Source organism: Pangasianodon hypophthalmus, chromosome 20, assembly GCF_027358585.1.
Source record: "Pangasianodon hypophthalmus isolate fPanHyp1 chromosome 20, fPanHyp1.pri, whole genome shotgun sequence".
Classification (NCBI taxonomy): domain Eukaryota; kingdom Metazoa; phylum Chordata; class Actinopteri; order Siluriformes; family Pangasiidae; genus Pangasianodon; species Pangasianodon hypophthalmus.
Genome location: NC_069729.1, coordinates 1956980 through 1975022, shown reverse-complemented (window position 1 = coordinate 1975022; position 18043 = coordinate 1956980). Strand labels below are relative to the sequence as shown.

Sequence of the window (18043 nt, the reverse complement as noted above, 5' to 3'; positions counted from 1 at the left end):
GCGTGACCAAACGAAGCACCACGAACACCACTGACACATGCTGAAGAGCCAGGAAAGCTCCATGAATAAATAAAACACACAATAAACGCCACTGCCAAAGAGTGTGTCACAGCAGATGTTACGGCGTGATGAGGGAACATGCTTGTGAAGTGTTCTCAGTACAGCTGTGTAAAATTTGTTGTCAAAATTTGCCTTCAAACGATATCTTGGTTTGATATTTTTAGGTCTGATCTCATTTTGATTATGCGTAATATACTGTATATACATTGATATTTAGGTTAATGTTGTTCCTGTGGTCATAATAAGAAGCCCAACTTATAAATAATGAGTGACTTTCTAAAGTCTACATGTATAATTAAGTGCAAAAAGTTTGTCCACTCCCATGGTTTTCGGCTTAAAAAGAGAAATCTACTTCTCATAACTCTAAATTTATCTAGAACATAACTAATCTACTGTGAGGAAGAGGAAGCTTTCACACACACACACACACACACAAAATCTCCAACTTATGCTGCTATGCACGCAAAGGCCTGTTCACCACGTTTAGTAGAAGATTACACTTCTGTATTTGTGATGGAAGTAAAAATCTCTCAGAGTTTATAAGCTGTGACTTCATACTGATGTTTCTCAACATGCTACAACCCACTGAAATTTGTAGTCAATGTGAAATTAAATTAATTAGTTGACATGTTTTCTTAATAATTTACCAACATGTTTGAGGCAAATGTTGATGTTCCTGACAGTTTTGTCTGATTTCTACTTGCAGTGTGCCTTTAAATTGTCCATATAAAGAATAAAGAATGCAAACTTCGAGATCCTGAAGCTTGTGGCCAGAAAAGTGTCCAAAAGTTGGTGATAGAAGCCTCTGAAATCTACATAAATTTATAAAAATCTACATAAAATATTTGAAAAGTAGTTTCACTGTGACTTTCCTAGCTTATAGATCCCAGGGCTCCATTTTTGGTCTGAACTTATTTTCAATTATATACATAATACAGTGTAATTAGGTTCATGTCGTCCTTGTGGTCACAGTATGCAGTCCACATTATAAATAATCAGTGAATTTTGAATGTCCACATGTATCTTTAAGTGCAAAAGTTTGTGCACTCCCCCATAATTTCTTTGTGAACAGAGGAAAACCTACCTCTTTTGTAACTCTAAAGCTAAATTGCATCAACCTAAAACATTAAAAATTGACATAAAAATTGTCTGAAGAGAAGTTTTGCTTTGACTCTTTTGATTCTACATCTAATCTGAACAAAGCAGTGAAAATTGTGAGTTATTATAGAATCTTTATGTCACATTGGGAAAGATATGAAAATGAAAAAGACAGGAATGAATCTGCATCTGGCCTCCAGATTACAACTCTCTCCTGTCTATTTCTAGCTGACAAACATTCCTAAACACTGATTACTGGGTTTACTGTGGCTTGCTTCTGGTCCATGTGTGTATGCGTGTGTGTGTCTGTGTGTCTGTGTGTGTTTGTGTGTGTGTTAGCTCTGGATTCTGATGTAGCCCAGAAAATGGTCCAGATGCTTCACCAATCTCCTTTGTTTATTGCTCTGCAAATAGAGACAAATTACAAGCCGACAGATTAAAGATACAATCAGCATTTTGGAAAGTTTCTTTTAGTCAGGACATTTTTATCAAAAGCAGAGCACATGTTGTTAATGACTGATCAGGTAGATCAGGAGAGTTTACCCGTTTGTATTCAGCAGATAAACATCTCGCAAATTCCCTAAAATCTGACGAGCACTCTTAGATCATCATTAAATGGCCTGCTCCCTCCACAGCTTATCCTCCACAGCTCTGGAGTTAAGTCTCCATCTATTTCTAATGCTTACACAATCTCAACCTCTTCCCATTTCCAGAAACTCAATTGGAAAAAAAAAATAGTGTGATGTATTTATTCAGTTAAGATGTGATTATATTTGAGATAATACTGGAAAAACATCCTGGTCATTCTCTTCATTTGATCAAAACATGTGATTGAATCAGAACGGTGAATATAACCAGCCTGTGTGTGTCTCGTGTTGTCTCACCTCGCTCTCGGACCCGAGTGTGATTGCTGTGTTCTCACCTAAAGAACCACCCCAAGGAGGAGAACACACCAGGGTTTTATTCAAACGCACTAAACATGGCGTATGTGAAAGCACACTAAAATGTGTTTCCCAGGTGAGACTGAAGATTAAACCTCTGTGCGACTCTGTGTCAGGTGCTAACAAGCTGTGGGCTTGTACGGAGCCGCCGAGCACCTGAGGGAAACGTCAGAAAACACAACCTGCTCTTTAAATCAATTACAGACAGCAGGAACCGGACAACCGCTGAGATTAACCTACTGTAATGCTGCGGATTTGTTTCAAAGCAAATCGGATGGAAAACTTCTTCACAAAGGCTATCCAGATACACAGATAGGCACACACTGTTCCCTTTTACTGCAACACACACACACACACACACACGCAGGCATGTGTACATGCAGTGAGTCCTCACTGACCCGCAACATGCCAACGACTGAGACCGGAGTCCTGGGTCACGTCCGTGAGGTCGGAGGTCAAATGAGAGCGCCGCTTCCTGTCTCCACTAACAACACGTCTTTTTCATCTGGAGCGTTAGCTTAATCCTAAAGTCTGAAGCCTCGTCTAATTTAAAGGCTGATTTATGATTGGGGACACATCAGAAGAGTCGCCAAAGTTATGAGCTCGTCCGCTGAGAGGAGACAGCGTCCTTCTAAAGACCAGAGGCGTCCGAAGTGAGATGCTGAACATCAGGAACAACTCAAACAATAGTTTATAGCTATAGGTGGAATTTAAAAAAAATCATTATAACACTTTTGCATATAATGAGGCAATGTGTGTGTACGTGTGTGTGTGTGTGTGTGTGTCACATGAAAGAGGTTTTCAAACTGTCTCTCTCATCTGTCTTTAATGAGGACCAGAAAAACGTCCAGCTGTTTTACAGAGCGTGCGGCAGGAAATGGAGAAGCTCCAGGAGACGGTTAGGTTTTCGTACGACCACAAAAGCCCGATGGAGGGAGTGTAAGGGAGAGGGACGAAGACAAAGACGACACTGTCCCATTCTGCATCGATCCCTTTCTCTGACTCCGATGCTACATCTGCTTAGGATTTTGCTTTGGTGCGCATCATAAACAATTAAGGAGGCGTGGCCCAATCTTTACAAAAAAAAGATATCTTAAAATATCTGAATATTTTTTTAAATTATCTTACGTATATGTAACGTAAACTAATATTCCTCTTTATTAGATCGTTCTTAAACAAATGCAAGATTATTTAACCTGTTTCTAGATATTTGAACTCAGTATAAGGTTGAAATTGTCTTCCAGCCTTGTTGGCAGAAAATTTAGCTAATTTCAGGTGTATATTTCTAGACAGAAGCAAACTTGTCTGTCAATAGAAGAAGGGACAATTTCAAGCTTGAATTTAGTAAATCTGCCTAGAAACAGGTTTAATGCTCTTATATTTGTTATGTAATAATTTCATAATGAGAAATATTAGATGATCTTCACTTGGTAAGATTTTTTTTTGCTTTTTTTTCTTTTTCCTAAGATTGTATGTATTTCATATAAGAATGTATGTGATTTAAAAAGAAAAAGGAATACTCCAAATCATGTTATCATGTTGTGTGTGTGACCACGAGTGGTGTACAGAAGTGTCCTGACATGTTTAGAGAAGTCCCGAGGGACCGGAGTGTATTATCAGGTACCAGTGCTAATGCAATCCAGCAATCGACACCTTTAACACACACCTTTAACACACACCTATAACACACACTTCAGGTAGATTAGAGAGTCTGAAAGTGTCAGCAAATTTAAACATACAGGCTACAAATAATCCTATGATGATAAAAAAGAGATGAGTTTGATTTAGTTGAAAGATCAGTAATGATATTTAAAAAAGAAAGTCTCACAGACGAGAAAAGCCACGTCAGAAAACCTCAAGACTCTCCAGAGTGAATTCTTTATCACCGCACCATCAGATCATTTCCAAAACAGCCACATGAGAGCATTTATTCACCACTGCTTAGCACACATCATGAATGTGTGTTGTGTGTGTGTGTGTGTGTGTGTGTGTGTGTGTGTGTGTGTGAACACCTCAGCTGTATCAGTGTCACACTGCAGATCTCTGTGTCTAAGTGTTAGAATAAGATCATAAATAACTGTAAACACTGCTGTGGTACTGCATTACAAAGAATCCGCTGCACATACAGTGTATATGTGTGTGTGTGTTTGTGTCTTTGTGGGTTGTGGTGATACAGGGTTACTAAAGATGGTAGTGAGTGAGAGAGCGAGTGTGTGTGTGTGTGTGTGTATGTATATATATATATATATACGCATGTGTTCCCCACAAGGACAGGAGCATGACATTTTGTTGGTCCCCACAAGGAAAACTATTTTTTACAAAAACTGCAGCTTTTCTATTAAAAATTAAAAGGGCCAAAACATTGACTTTTAGTCACTGAGTTTAAGCTTAATTAGCTGCATTAATTATTACATCAGTGGAAGCTCCTCACATAGTAACACAAACGTGTATGTGTGTGTGTTAGCTGATCTCCCTCCAGCTACACATCAACGATTCATTACACTCTTTCTGTTTAACGCTAAATCACATGATATACTGAAAGCTAACAGGGAGGTGTGTGGTATTTTTTCTGATAAATCCATTTACTGAGAGGAAACTGAGACAGAAGCTTTCCCCAAAAGGCCTGGAGAACGTGGGAAGCGACGGCCGCTGGTTATTATTCTGTGTGTGGGTCGAGTTTTACCAGTTCGTCTGCTGCAGCAGATTCACACGAGTCACTGAGCCCTGTAGCGCTGCGTCACTGTCACAGAGGAGACACACACACACACACACACACACACACACACACACACAAACAGTCCGTTATACCGGTGGAGCAATCCCGTGTGAAAATCATTACTCATACATACACACACACACACACACACACATACACACACACCCATGTAACATTGTGTCATTCAAATGATTAAATAATTAATATTTTATAATGTTTAATAATCCATCCAACAGCTCAGAGAAATTTCCAGTAAATGCGTGATGTCCTGGATCCTCTGCTGTGCCTCAGGCTAGACGAGCTCGCTCTCAAATGCTTGCCGTTTTTAGACGCATATCTAAAAATATACATCTGGCAGGAATAAGTGTGTAACACCTAGAGTTTCTTGTGTCTTATTACAGTTTACACCAAAGCAATGTTGAATTCTGGATTGGTGTTGATTAATTTTCTGCAAAATGCTGCAGGTTTATATTAAAGTGGTGAAGTGGTGCAGTTTTCTGTAAGGAGACGTTTATGTAACATTTATGGAAGGAGTCTCCAGTGTCAGTGCTGCTGGAGGTAAAGCTGTACCTTTAAATCTTCCTTTAAAAACACTTTGTGGTTTCTCAGTAACATGACAAGTTGCATGATTTTTTTTGCCTTTATTAATGTAAAGAGAGAGAAAAAAGAGAGGCTGGTGAGGCAACGAGTGTTTATAGCTGCTATAACGTAAGGGAGAACAGGAACTCGTTTATGGACGTTCCACAACATTAAATGTAACTATAAACAGATAAAAAAATTATGCATTGGCAAATTGCTGTAGTATAAGAGGAATAAAACACTTCAGGATGTGCTGTTATGGGAAAATAATCCACTTTAACTCTGCTTTAATCCTGTGTATATATTACAGAAACAAAATCTTATTCTGAACAGGGATCAAATAAAATCGTAATCTGAAATCAATCAGGGTGTAAAATTAAGTGTAGTAGTTATTCTATTCCCACTGCTGCTTGCTATCAGGAGGCTCTCTAACCGAGGGAAGAGTTCCTGGGGCTCCTCCATCAATGTTGTTCGTGTTTAAAAATAAAGGCTACAACACGATAAAGTGTTGAGATGGTTAAGATGGCTTCCTGAAAATCCACGGCTCTATGAATAAACCACAAACGGGCGATTCCAGGAAAAACACTCAACAATCCGTTAAACCTGATTTGCAAAGCCTCCTCCTTAATGTCACTTGTTTTTATTATTATGTAATTAGACGATCGGGATAGAGCGGGCTGGTGTGAGGCGGATTACGTCTGCTGGCTTCAAATGGTTTAATCTGATAAATTATGATCAGTTTCAGATTATTTTGTACGCCACGCGGTTCTATATAAACTTCTATAGTATACTTGTTAAGAGGCTTGTGCTTATTGTTTACAAGAGCAACTTACAATATAGAAGTATGTTGACTTTAAAACTTAGGGCATCCTGCCGCATGTGTCAGGGGATGTACCCAGAAATAAAACTACTGTGGCGTCATTAATTATAGCAGTAACATTATACAGTATAATAAATTCATTTGTATTCATTTCACATTTATATTATGTAATGATATTATAAATATATTGATAGTTCACCTAGGTTATGCTCAATCAGGAAGCTCAAATGAAAAGCAAAAGTATATATATTTTTTCAATCAGATTCACGCCATATTTACATCTGGCATCTTGCATCTGCTTAAAATTTCTGGAGTGAAATCAAGCAGGATATTTTTTTTAATCTCTGTCCTTCATACGCAGATCAGCGAGGAGAGAACCCGGGCCTGGAGGAATGAAGAGATGGCCTTTGTTTAAATAATATTACGTTCTGGTTGCTATTGTCTGCGATGATAAATGAGACCTTTCATGTTGAATGTATACCACACCGCTGTTGGAATCTGGATTGTGATTGGTCAGAAGGTGTTGATTAATTTTCTATAACAGCAGCTCTGACAGTAATGCAGCTGCAAATCACAGGTTTATATTAATGCACTCGTTCTGATACGTTATCATTCCTGTAGTAACAGCTCATTCACAGAGATTTAAATAGCAGATACTCCAAATAAACGGATTAAAAAAACGTATATAATCGTTGATATGGTGACATTTTCCTTAATGAGTGAATGTGTGAAGGAGAGATGATGGTGAGGGAACGACTGCAGCTATAATGTTAAGTGACAACAGGAACTAACTTTGTTCAGCAACATTAAATGTAACTATAAACTGATAAAAAGAATGACGTGTGGATCTTTCATACATGTTTAAAAATTGGGTGCTCTTATTAGTTTGTATGTTTAGCATTTTACTAAATGAGCAGGGACTTATCCCGTGAGTCATCCCCAAGACGCTGAGGCTCAGTAATGAACCTGTGTATGGGTGTTTGTTATGTTCTGGCTCAGGCGTGACATCTCATCATGCACGCTGTCACTAAACCAGTTCTCCGCTTACCGTTGACCAGCTCATCCACTGTCGATCGAACAGATTTTAGATCAGGACGAGTGAGGCATCTCGACCTGCAATTCAGGTCAAATCAGTTTACTGCAGCGTTTAAAAAAATAAAAACAAGTTACTCATCACAGCTCTTGCTTTCTGCTGTTTATCAAGACGAAGAGAACAATCATCTGGAGGTAAAACCAGAACTTCTTCTATACAAGATCTTGAGAATTGTCCCCTTGCAAAATCAAACAAACAAACAAACAAACAAACAACCAGAGAACCTGACTTTGAAAATGAGTTTCTTTTTGCTCTATTCTGCAAGCTAGCTACCTGGTTAACGTTATGTTATTCTAGTAACTATGAAGCCAAGTAGATCACTATGATTATCTAATAGCTAGCTAATGTTAGCTACATCACTGTGTAACATTAGCAGTACAAATCAGCTAGCATAGCCTACAGATTAGCCGAAGACAACCATTGCATTTAGAAAGTCTCTGTAACGGGAGTATAGAGTTGGGCAGGACGCAAATGCGTAAATTCAGCCATTTGTTTTATTTGGGCAAATCCAGTATTCATGCATGATTACAATCGACAAGACTTTGCAACAAGACACAGGAACAGGAGCTCAGAAATAGAAAACTAATCAAGTGCTGAACTGAACCAGGTGTACACAGTAGGGAACAGCCCAATGACAGGTCAGGGGTGGAGAAACATATCAGAACAATGACAAAAGCACATGAGATAATGTACCTACTTATCAAGTTTCATGTCTGTACACTTCACGGTTTTGGCTGCACGATTCGTTTTAGTGGAGAAAAAGAAAAATAATCGGCGTTGTCCAAGCACTCTTTGCAAATAGCACCCCCAGTGTCCAGTTCTTGCATAGAACAATAAAGACATGACCAGAATCAAAACAAAGGCACGTGTCAAAACAAAACAGTGTCACGAACTCAAAATGAAACAGAGAAGCGCAATTCGGACTGGGGAGCTTCATGACAGTCTCGTCAAATTTCATCAGAAGCAATTTAATATCCTGTGTCCTCCATGTAGAAGCTCATGGGTTTGTAAATGAAAAGTTAGCAAGCTGCAGGATAGGAAGGCTAGCTAGCTACGTGTGCCAGGAAATTCATAACAGTCTCTTTATGAAAGAAACAATTTAATATCCTGTGTTCTTAGCATTGAACAGTGTTCTAAATGTGAATGTTAGCGAGATAGCAAGCGGCGTGATTGAGAAAGTTAGCTAGCTAGGACTCGGTCGAAAGGAGTTAACTATGGCTCACCTTAAAAATTTCGAAAATTCAATTGAATCTACCTTTGTTACTTAAGCTAACGTCCTCATTCTGTCCACATTAAATCAGTCCTCTTACATCTTTAAGCAACATACAGCCAATAGAAATAAAAAAGCTGTTTATAAATAAGAAAAAGGCCATAAAAAGGTCATACGCTTTCTCTGATTCATGAGCACTTTTACTTGATACATGACCTTTATATTTGTGTTTGTGTGTGTGTGTGTGTGTGTGTGTGTGTGTGTCTGACATCATGTGCACTGTCACTAGACCTGTTGTTCTTACCATTTTCCAGCTCATCCACTGTTCAGGACTAGAATGTTAGATCAGGACGAGCGAGGTGTCTCCACCTGAAATTCAGGTCAATTCAGTTTGATTAAGCGTTTAAATTTAAAATAATATGTTACTCGTTACACCAAACCATAACGATCCAACTCCAATTGTTGCTGTTTATATCACTGAGAATACGCCTTAATGTTATATTCTGGATTGTGATTGGTCGTCAGGTGTTGATTAATTTTCTAGAACAGCAGCTCTGACAGTAGTGCAGCTGCACATCACAGGTCTATAATGCACTCGTTCTGATACCGTATCGTTTCTATAGCAACAGCTCATTCACAGAGACTCATACAGCAGACGATATAGATAAAAGGGTTAAAAAACTGTGTAAACTTTGATCTGGTGACATTTTCTGTAAGGAGACGTTTATTTAGCATTTATGGAAGGAGTCTCCAGTGTCAGTGTTTTGTAACAGTCAGAGGTAAAGCTGTAATGTTAAGTTTTCAGGACAGAGGAGTTTACACTTTGCAGTTTGCCAGTTTGCGCACTGACACATGGCACGTTGTGCTTCACAACATTTTTTTTTTTTTACTAGCATAACTAGCATACTCTAATTTGTGGTTACTGTCTACCTCAGAGTGCTTGGAGTTTAAATAAAGGCTAAACTACAGAATGATTTGTTCTGCCTGCTGCATTGTCTGTTTTTACTTTAACAAAGAACACGAGTACCTGCAGGCCACGTGTGTATCTCTACTCATTTACAGACGGAGTGTACTGGGAGAAATCTGATCCCAGATCAGCGCCGATAACCGTTACAACACAACAGTAACATTTCTGCAAGTTCTTACTGTTAACATTTCCATAAAGTGCCATCAATCTTACTGTGGACAGAGACACAACCTTCTACACTGTGTGTGTGTGTGGGGTTTAATGTTTGACTCCAGCAGTACCACTGGTTCACACACTTTGTGTGTGTGTGTGTGTGTGTGTGTAATTTAGTCAGACAGCTGTGTTTAAGCTAATAGCAGCTGGTGAAGAAGGAAAGGTGCTTTACCGAGTTTCCATCTGTCCCTCGCTCCCCCGCAGCACAGCCAGGATAAACAAGAGGAGCAAATTATTATCCAGAGTGACAGAGCTTATAACACACACACACCACAGAGCTCACACACACACACACACACACACAGACACCACAGAGCTCACATGCACACACACACACACACACACTCACATTCAGAATAAAACAGTTACTGAAGATGAATAAATGAAAGCATTAAAGGTATCTACTTTTAACACATCTAGCATTTACGAAACAAAGCATATCATTAATTTATCCCCTTTAACCCACATGCTTGCTATTCAGAATGTTTTGTAGACTGTATGTGGGTCATTGGGTCAAAATACACACACGAATAGATTTCCAATAAAGTACATGTTACTGTCAGAAGCCATGAATCACATCATTAATCATGATATCAATATCATAACATCTTATTGCACAGCTCTAGTTCTGGACATATACAGTAAGAGAGAGAATTAACCGTAATGAGGGACAGCTAGAGAGGAAGTGTGTGTGTGTGTGTGTGTGTGTTTTAGAGAGAAACAGAATGGCTTTGTTGTGTTCCTCTAATAGACAACATTAGCCACACTGGAGTCATGCGCTTATTAACACAGCCATATGACCCTTTCACAAGACCTCTCATCTCTCTCTCTCTGTCCTCTCTCCATCTGTCTTTTCATTTCTCTCATTCCATCCATTTTTCTCTTTCTCTCTCTCTCTCTCTAACCAGGCTGCACACAGGAATGAAGATGTGATCTCATTAGGAAACTGCATTGTATATGCCATGTAATGAAATGAACATGACGTCATTAATATATGCCATGATGTTCAAATCACTTCCTGTCCTTTGACACACACACACACACACACACACATACCACAGAGCTCTCTCTCTCTCTCTTTCTCTCTCTCTCTCACACACACACACACACACACACACACACACACACATGCCAGGGCTACATTTACACATATTGCTTTTCTAGAATGGATCAGTATGTAATCACTATGTTGCCTATTCATCCTTTTCTTGATGCTAGGTTTAATATTAATATTAATAAATAACATCTACTCATTTTGTTTGCATATTCCAAATATCACACCATCACACTTTACCATTGCTGTCACACTATCTGTTCATTTTCTATCTATGTTATAGCGACAAGCCGACAGCGACGCAAGCGAATTTGAGATTCTTTCAATTCCATGCAAATTGTGACAAATCCGTACGATTGATAGCTCGCACCAAACAATATGGCGCATGTGGGTCAGACGTTTCTTCAGTTCCCCACTCACAGCTTTACTTCCTAGCTGCGTTTAGTCCTTATTTTGCCTCATAATGCAAAAAAGGCGTGGTTTCTTATTTTTCTGGGATTAACTACAACATAAAATACATCTTAAACACAGTTTACACAGCCATGTGTATGAATTATTAATTATATATTTAATTATAATAGATAGTACACATGTGGCTACTATATTCCCATATCAGCACTTAACATTGCTGGACAGGCCACGTCCACAAGCTACAAACTGAAAGTGACACACTCTCAGACACACTCTCAGACACACTCTCAGACACAAAAGGGTATTAAACTGTACCTTTTCTTGTGGCTGAGGTGATACACTTAATCGTCAAGGTTTTGTACCTTTAGTATGTATATTTTAACCAGAAAGGTACTTACAGTGTATCTCTAAAGCTTTACTCTAACAGGTAATTACAGTAAATACGTATTAAAAAAGGGTTTTAATATTTATTTCTGAGAGTGTAGATTACAGTGTACTGCAGTTGTGTGTTCATATAATAGAGAACGTATTCAGTTAATTTTTTTATTCCAAGTGGCACCACACACAAGGAACGATCCTTTATACCAATTTTTCATGTCATTCACTGTGAGGCCAAACTCCTTTTACAGGAAGTCAAACGCTGCATGGGAACTGAAAGACTGCGCTGAAGACCACACATCACATTCACACATTCACACATTCACACACTAATCCCACAACAGTGATGTCTCTCTCTGTCTCTCTCTCTCTGTCTCTCTCTCTCTCTCTCTCTCTCTCTCATTGTGTGTCTGTACGCTTCTTTCACGCTGTCCTCGCCCTCTCTCGCCTTCATTCAGCCCCGAACATTGCAGCTCTGTCTCCGTCTCTCATACAGCGGAGAGGCACAGTGACGTCTCCTCACGGCTGCCCCGGGGTCACGCGCTGACCTCCAGCGACCCCTTCGCTTCCTGCCTCTGAGAGATGGCCATTGTGTGTGCGGTCTGAGCGGAGCGTCACGCTGAGGCTGACATCATGGCTGAAGCGGGACCACCAGTCCCCTCTTGGCCATCTCAGCACGCATACACACTCTCACAGCACAACAGTGTGTGTGTGTATGTGTGTGTTTTATCTGTGTGGGTCTGGGTCCAACTGAAACCAGGCCAGTCTCCACTCCTCCACCACTTCCTGTGTCTCAGGCATTAGAGCACACACATACACACATTTATATACACACACACACACACACAGAGAGAGAGAGAGAGAGAGAGAGAGAGAGAGACAGAGCAATATCTCATGTGATTATCCCCCTTCCTGACCTCAATGTCCTTGACTAAATGTAAAACTCCCTTTTTGAAGCATTTTGAACTGGAAAGCAAGCAATTAATTAAGACCCAGGGTTTTCCGTCCTTTTCGTGTTTGTCAGCTCTGAGAGCTTAAAAAACTTTTAAATACTGTTCAAACTGACTTAATTTCTCCTAAAACTGTTAAATTCAGTGTCTGGCTGTAATACTCTACAGGAATGGGGAAAAAAAATTGCATACGTATAAAAGTTACGAGAGTGAACCTAGTCGAATTGTAAGAATACTATAAGAATTATGTGGGGCATATTTTTAACAGATTAGTGCAAATTGAGCTCAGTTCAGCCTTCTGACATTCACCTTTGGCTTTATTACACTATAATTAGGATGTGATGTATGGTACAGACTGGTGGTTGATTAATGTGGGCGGATTCACGACTACTAAACTGTCACAATAGCAATAACGGCACATTAGCTAGAACCTTCCATAACTAATCACCTCTATTTATTTGCTTATTAGATGTTTATTTCAATCTTTGCCTTGTTCTCATTTGTATATATTATCCTATCTATCTATTCATAGGTAACCATGCAGGGACTAAGCAGTACGATATTAACATAAATATCACTGCGATTAACTACTAATGAACTCTTGGTAATTACTCAGTGAATAATAATAAAATAATGGCCTGCCAGTTCATTATGAACTAAGCAGTAATTACTGAGTCTTATATACGTATCTCCTGGAGAACTACCAACTAACTACTGATTAATTACTAATCACTAGTTAATCATTCCAGATCAGATTTTTTTTCTTCAGTTTTTTAGTTTTTTTAAGTGAATGTTCAAAAGATAGTTGTCTAGAAAAAGTCCATGATCTTTTAATTTAGCTACAGTGGTGGAAATTACAACTCACCATTATCAAAGTTATTCATTAATGAGTTCTTATATTAGCCTGTTTGACTGGTCAGTTAAATTTAATGGGTTAAATTCAAACCTTAATGAAATAGTTATAGCTTATAAGTAATGCTAACTCGTTGATTATTTTTGTACAAGATCATGGTCTGGAGTGTGTCATTCTACTTACAGGACAGCGATTTACCAACAAGTTCAGTGTTTAATTTATTATAGAACGACACCTCACACACTTTAAAGGTTTATATTTAGACTTAATGTTGTGAAACTTTCGAGAGACGAGTTAGTTCCTGTTATCACTTATGCTATAGCAATGATAAACAGTCGTTCCCTCACCTTCTTTTCTTTCTCTCTCTCTCTCTGTCTCTCTCTCTCTCTATCTCTTTGCAAAGCATCGTGACTGTTACAAAGTGCTGACACTCGAGACTTCCATAAATGTTAAAAAAAATATCTCCTAACAAAAAAACTTCACCACATCAATGATTAAATGTTTTTATTTTGTTAAACTACAACAAATTACAAATTCTGTTAACGGTTAACAAGGTTTCTGGCTATAAAAAATAATAATAATAATAAAATTTTGAGAACTTGCAGTGTAGATGGTTCTGAAAAACCTCACAATCTCAGAGGCATGAAATACATGAAGGTCTTTTCAATAATCTGAAAAAAAATTTCCCTACGGCCCAAAATGAGCGATGTGTCAGGACTGGCTGCTGATAAACATCTTATACTCTGCTGGTCCTGCATCAGAGAGAACAAACAACACACATTCCTTCATGTCTATGCCATAAAACACACACAGTGTGTGTGTGTGTGTGTGTGTGTGTGTTTACAAAGTTTTTTGAATGAGGCACATTGACTCCTCACAGTCAGCAGACTCGCACACACACACACACACACGCACACACTCACTCCATCAGGTGTGTGTGTGTAGACTAACACACTGTTCTGCTTAGGCAAACGCACAAAACAAATCCTCACACACTTTTTTACACTCACTCACACACACTCACACACACACTCAAGAGCAAACAGAGACTTACAGCAACTGGGTCATGTCTCCTAACAAAAACAGCGTCAATCAGCCCGAGGAACAGTTTTCTTTACCTGCGGAAACAAAAAATATATAACGTTCAGGAGTTTTTTTTTTTTAAAACAAATGCTGCTATTAATAGCTTTGTATATAAACTGTATTTACCAGGTGAAAATGCTGATACAGCTGATATTCTAACACATATTTTGTGTGTTTCAATTTTTTTTTTTAAAAATGTAACTTAATACTTGTGCAAGTGAGACATCATCTAATTAAATCTGCACACATTTTATTCTTTAGATGATATTAGAAATCTAAAATTAAAACATTAATTTCACTATGAAGAAAACACCATGTTTTTATCAATAAGGCTTTTCTGATATTATTTTTCAGCATAAAACCTTTTTAATATCCTTCTAAGTGGACCCGAGAATGAACAGGTGTGAATGCATGATGAAGACCACGTATAACCCCTTTATAGCTTATTCTATTTATTTTGCGGCTCTGTGGAGTAATGACCTATCAAACAAATGAACATGTCAATAATACAGAAGAAGAACTTCCAAAAGCCCTCAACTTCTCAACCTCTGAGGAACGAAGAAGAAGAAGCTATGAAGAACGAGAACTATGAAGAATAGCAATTACGAAGAAGAAGAAGACGGAGAGGAGGAGGAACGAAGAAGAAGAAGAAGAAGATGAGTAATTAAGAAGAAGAATATGATGAAGAACATAAAGAAGAATGGGATGTAAAAGAAGAAATCCTCTAGATTTATAATAAAGTTTTTTTTTATTGCATCATAGCTTTTAAATAAACATTAATTAATAAATGCTTTTGATTAGTGATTTTTATATATATATATATATATATATATATATATATATATATATATTTTATTCAGTACTCAGGTCCAGTCTGCACTTTGTTCAGGTTTTGTCTAAGAATTTTTATCTTGATGCATCATTAATATATACTGATGAGTTTTCCACTGCATGGGATCAACACGTAAGTGGGTTTGCTTCAGCCAAGTAAAATGAGAACACACACACACACACACACACACACACACAAGGAAGGTTGTATGGAGTAGCAGCCAATGATGTCTTTCAGGGAGAAATGTGAAAGCTACAAAGGCGACTGAGGGAAACCCACAGCGTCTGTTAAACAATACTCTCATTTATGATTCTCTGAAATGGAGCTGAAATGGAAACAAGGTTATTATGAGGATTAACGTACAGGAACAAGACGACACCTGTGCCGAGTCAAGCGCCGGCGTGTTTGGGGATTAGATCTATTTTTTCTTCCTCTCTCACTTATTTTAGTCACTGAAAGTGAGTTGAGTATTTCAGGATCCAAGCTGTGGCACTGTGAGCATCCACACGTGTACACACACGTAAACACGCTAAATAAAGCACTGCGAGCCCAGAGCAGCTTCACGTCATGTATTGCATGTCTCTGAGTGGGAATCGTCCTCTCCTTTTCCACTGACGGAGGCAGATCTTGGAGGCAGACGTTCATTCCCTCTTTGCGCCAGTTGAGGAAGCGTGAGAGACACCTGGTCTGTTTCTAATGAAGATAAGATTCTTCTGAAATCCACCTACGTCAAACACCCTTTTACTCCCTTTTTTCTGACTCCACAGCACATTTAGTTGCGTTGTAAATGGACTGAATACGTGTCCATGGAGGTCAGTGTATAAAGGTCCCACTCAGAAAGTCTGTGCTGTGCGCACACTCACACACACTCATACACACTCACTCTCACACACACACACACACACACACACACAGACAGAGAGACAGAGAGAGAGAGACCTGAACATGCTAAATATAACTCACTTAACATTCTGACCTTTAATGTGGAAAACTGAGCGCTGAATAAATGAAAGTACGTTAAACAGAGTTCAAACTGGCCTCAGTGCAAGTTTATCTATAATGACTTTCATTTACATGAAGAAGAAGAAGAAGAAGAAGAAGATGAGAAACTAAAAAAGAAGAAAAGGGAAAAGAAGGCACAAGAAGTAAAATATCATGAAACTTTAACTACAGCAAGTCTTCCACTCTTTCAGCTCAGCTTTAATGCTAAATAAGCACAAGAACTAAGAAGAACCTACAGATTCCCCTAATTATACCAAAGCCATCCTGTTTCGAGTGTACCTTTAACGCTGAAGAAGAAGAAGAATATGAAGAACTATAGATAAGAAAAATGAATAGGAGGAAGAGAAGGAAGAACAGCTAACAAGTAAATAACTAAAAGGAAGAGCAAGAGAAACTAAGAAGAAAATCTGTGATGAAAAGGAAGAAGAAGAACTTTAAAGAAGAAGAATTGATATAAATATTCTGTACCAAATACACCACACCAAATCTGTTCTCGTGTTTAATACACCATTAATTCTGACTAACAGAAGAAGAAGGAGAAGAAGAAAGGCAGCCTTCAGCACAAGTTCAGATGAAACTTTGGTGGCGTGTTAAATCAGAGGCAGGTGGAGGATGTACACCTCCACACATCTGGCTGCTGTGCAACTCTGACAGGAAGAGAAACCATCAGATGAACATGAACCGATACACACACTTTCACTCAGACCGTGTGTGTGTGTGTGTGTGTTTGCTCTCAGGCCTCTTCAGCTCTTATCTCTGTATTTATATACTACGATTTATTATTGGCCTGTGAAAGATCATGGTTTGCTCGCAGCAGGAAGTGATCCGTGACCCGGCGGCCGAGCACAGCCTCGCTCACGACCATGAGAAACTCCATCAGGCCAGAGGAGCAGAGCAGCAAGGCCTCGTGGGAGGGCATGTGTGTGTGTTAGCCTTCAGAACTGTTAGTTTTCCCATGAACCCCTGCATGAGGCCACCACCAACCACATGAGGCTAATCAGCTGCTCGAGCTGTACTGACCAGGACGAGCTACAACACAGGAAGCTGAGTGTACTGCAGTCATGTGTCCCCATAAACACCTAACGCTTTACCTTTAACAGGTTAATGTTACTGTAATGGAGTTTTTGTAGTTTGTAAACTTATAGAGAAGTTCTCTCTCTCTCTCTCTCTCTCTCTCTCTCTGTGTCCCTCTCCCATTCTCTCTCTCTCTCTCTGTATCCCTCTCCCATTCTCTCTCTCTCCTTCTCTCTCTGTCTCCCTCTCCCATTCTCTCTGTCTCTCTCTCTCTCCCTCTCTCTGTATCCCTCTCCCATTCTCTCTGTCTCTCTCTCTGTGTCCCTCTCCCATTCTCTCTCTCTCTCTCTCTGTATCCCTCTCCCATTCTCTCTCTCTGTCTCCCTCTCCCATTCTCTCTGTCTCTCTCTCTCTCCCTCTCTCTGTATCCCTCTCCCATTCTCTCTGTGTCCCTCTCCCATTCTCTCTCTCTCTCTCTCTCTCTCCCTCCATCTGTTTCCCTCTCCCATTCTCTCTCTCTCCCTCTCTCTCTGTATCCCTCTCCCATTCTCTCTCTGTCTCCCTCTCCCATTCTCTCTCTCCCTCTCTCTCTGTATCCCTCTCCCATTCTCTCTGTCTCTCTCTCTGTGTCCCTCTCCCATTCTCTCTCTCTCTCTCTCTCTCTCCCTCCATCTGTTTCCCTCTCCCATTCTCTCTCTCTCCCTCTCTCTCTGTATCCCTCTCCCATTCTCTCTCTGTCTCCCTCTCCCATTCTCTCTCTCCCTCTCTC

General features: G+C 39.3%; 1 long non-coding RNA gene across 2 annotated transcripts; it reads right to left on the bottom strand.

Moving 5' to 3' along the window:
• Positions 1-140: 140 nt before the first annotated feature.
• LOC113539753 (uncharacterized) lies at positions 141-16380 on the bottom strand. Of its 2 annotated transcripts, none has more exons than XR_003403969.3 (3): positions 15622-16380; positions 14398-14461; positions 141-4839 (listed from the first exon to the last, which is right to left on the bottom strand). It is a non-coding gene; the product is annotated as an uncharacterized LOC113539753 (long non-coding RNA). The 2 variants fall into 2 exon arrangements; XR_004580183.2 differs by lacking the exon at positions 141-4839 and adding an exon at positions 13263-14095.
• Positions 16381-18043: the final 1663 nt, after the last annotated feature.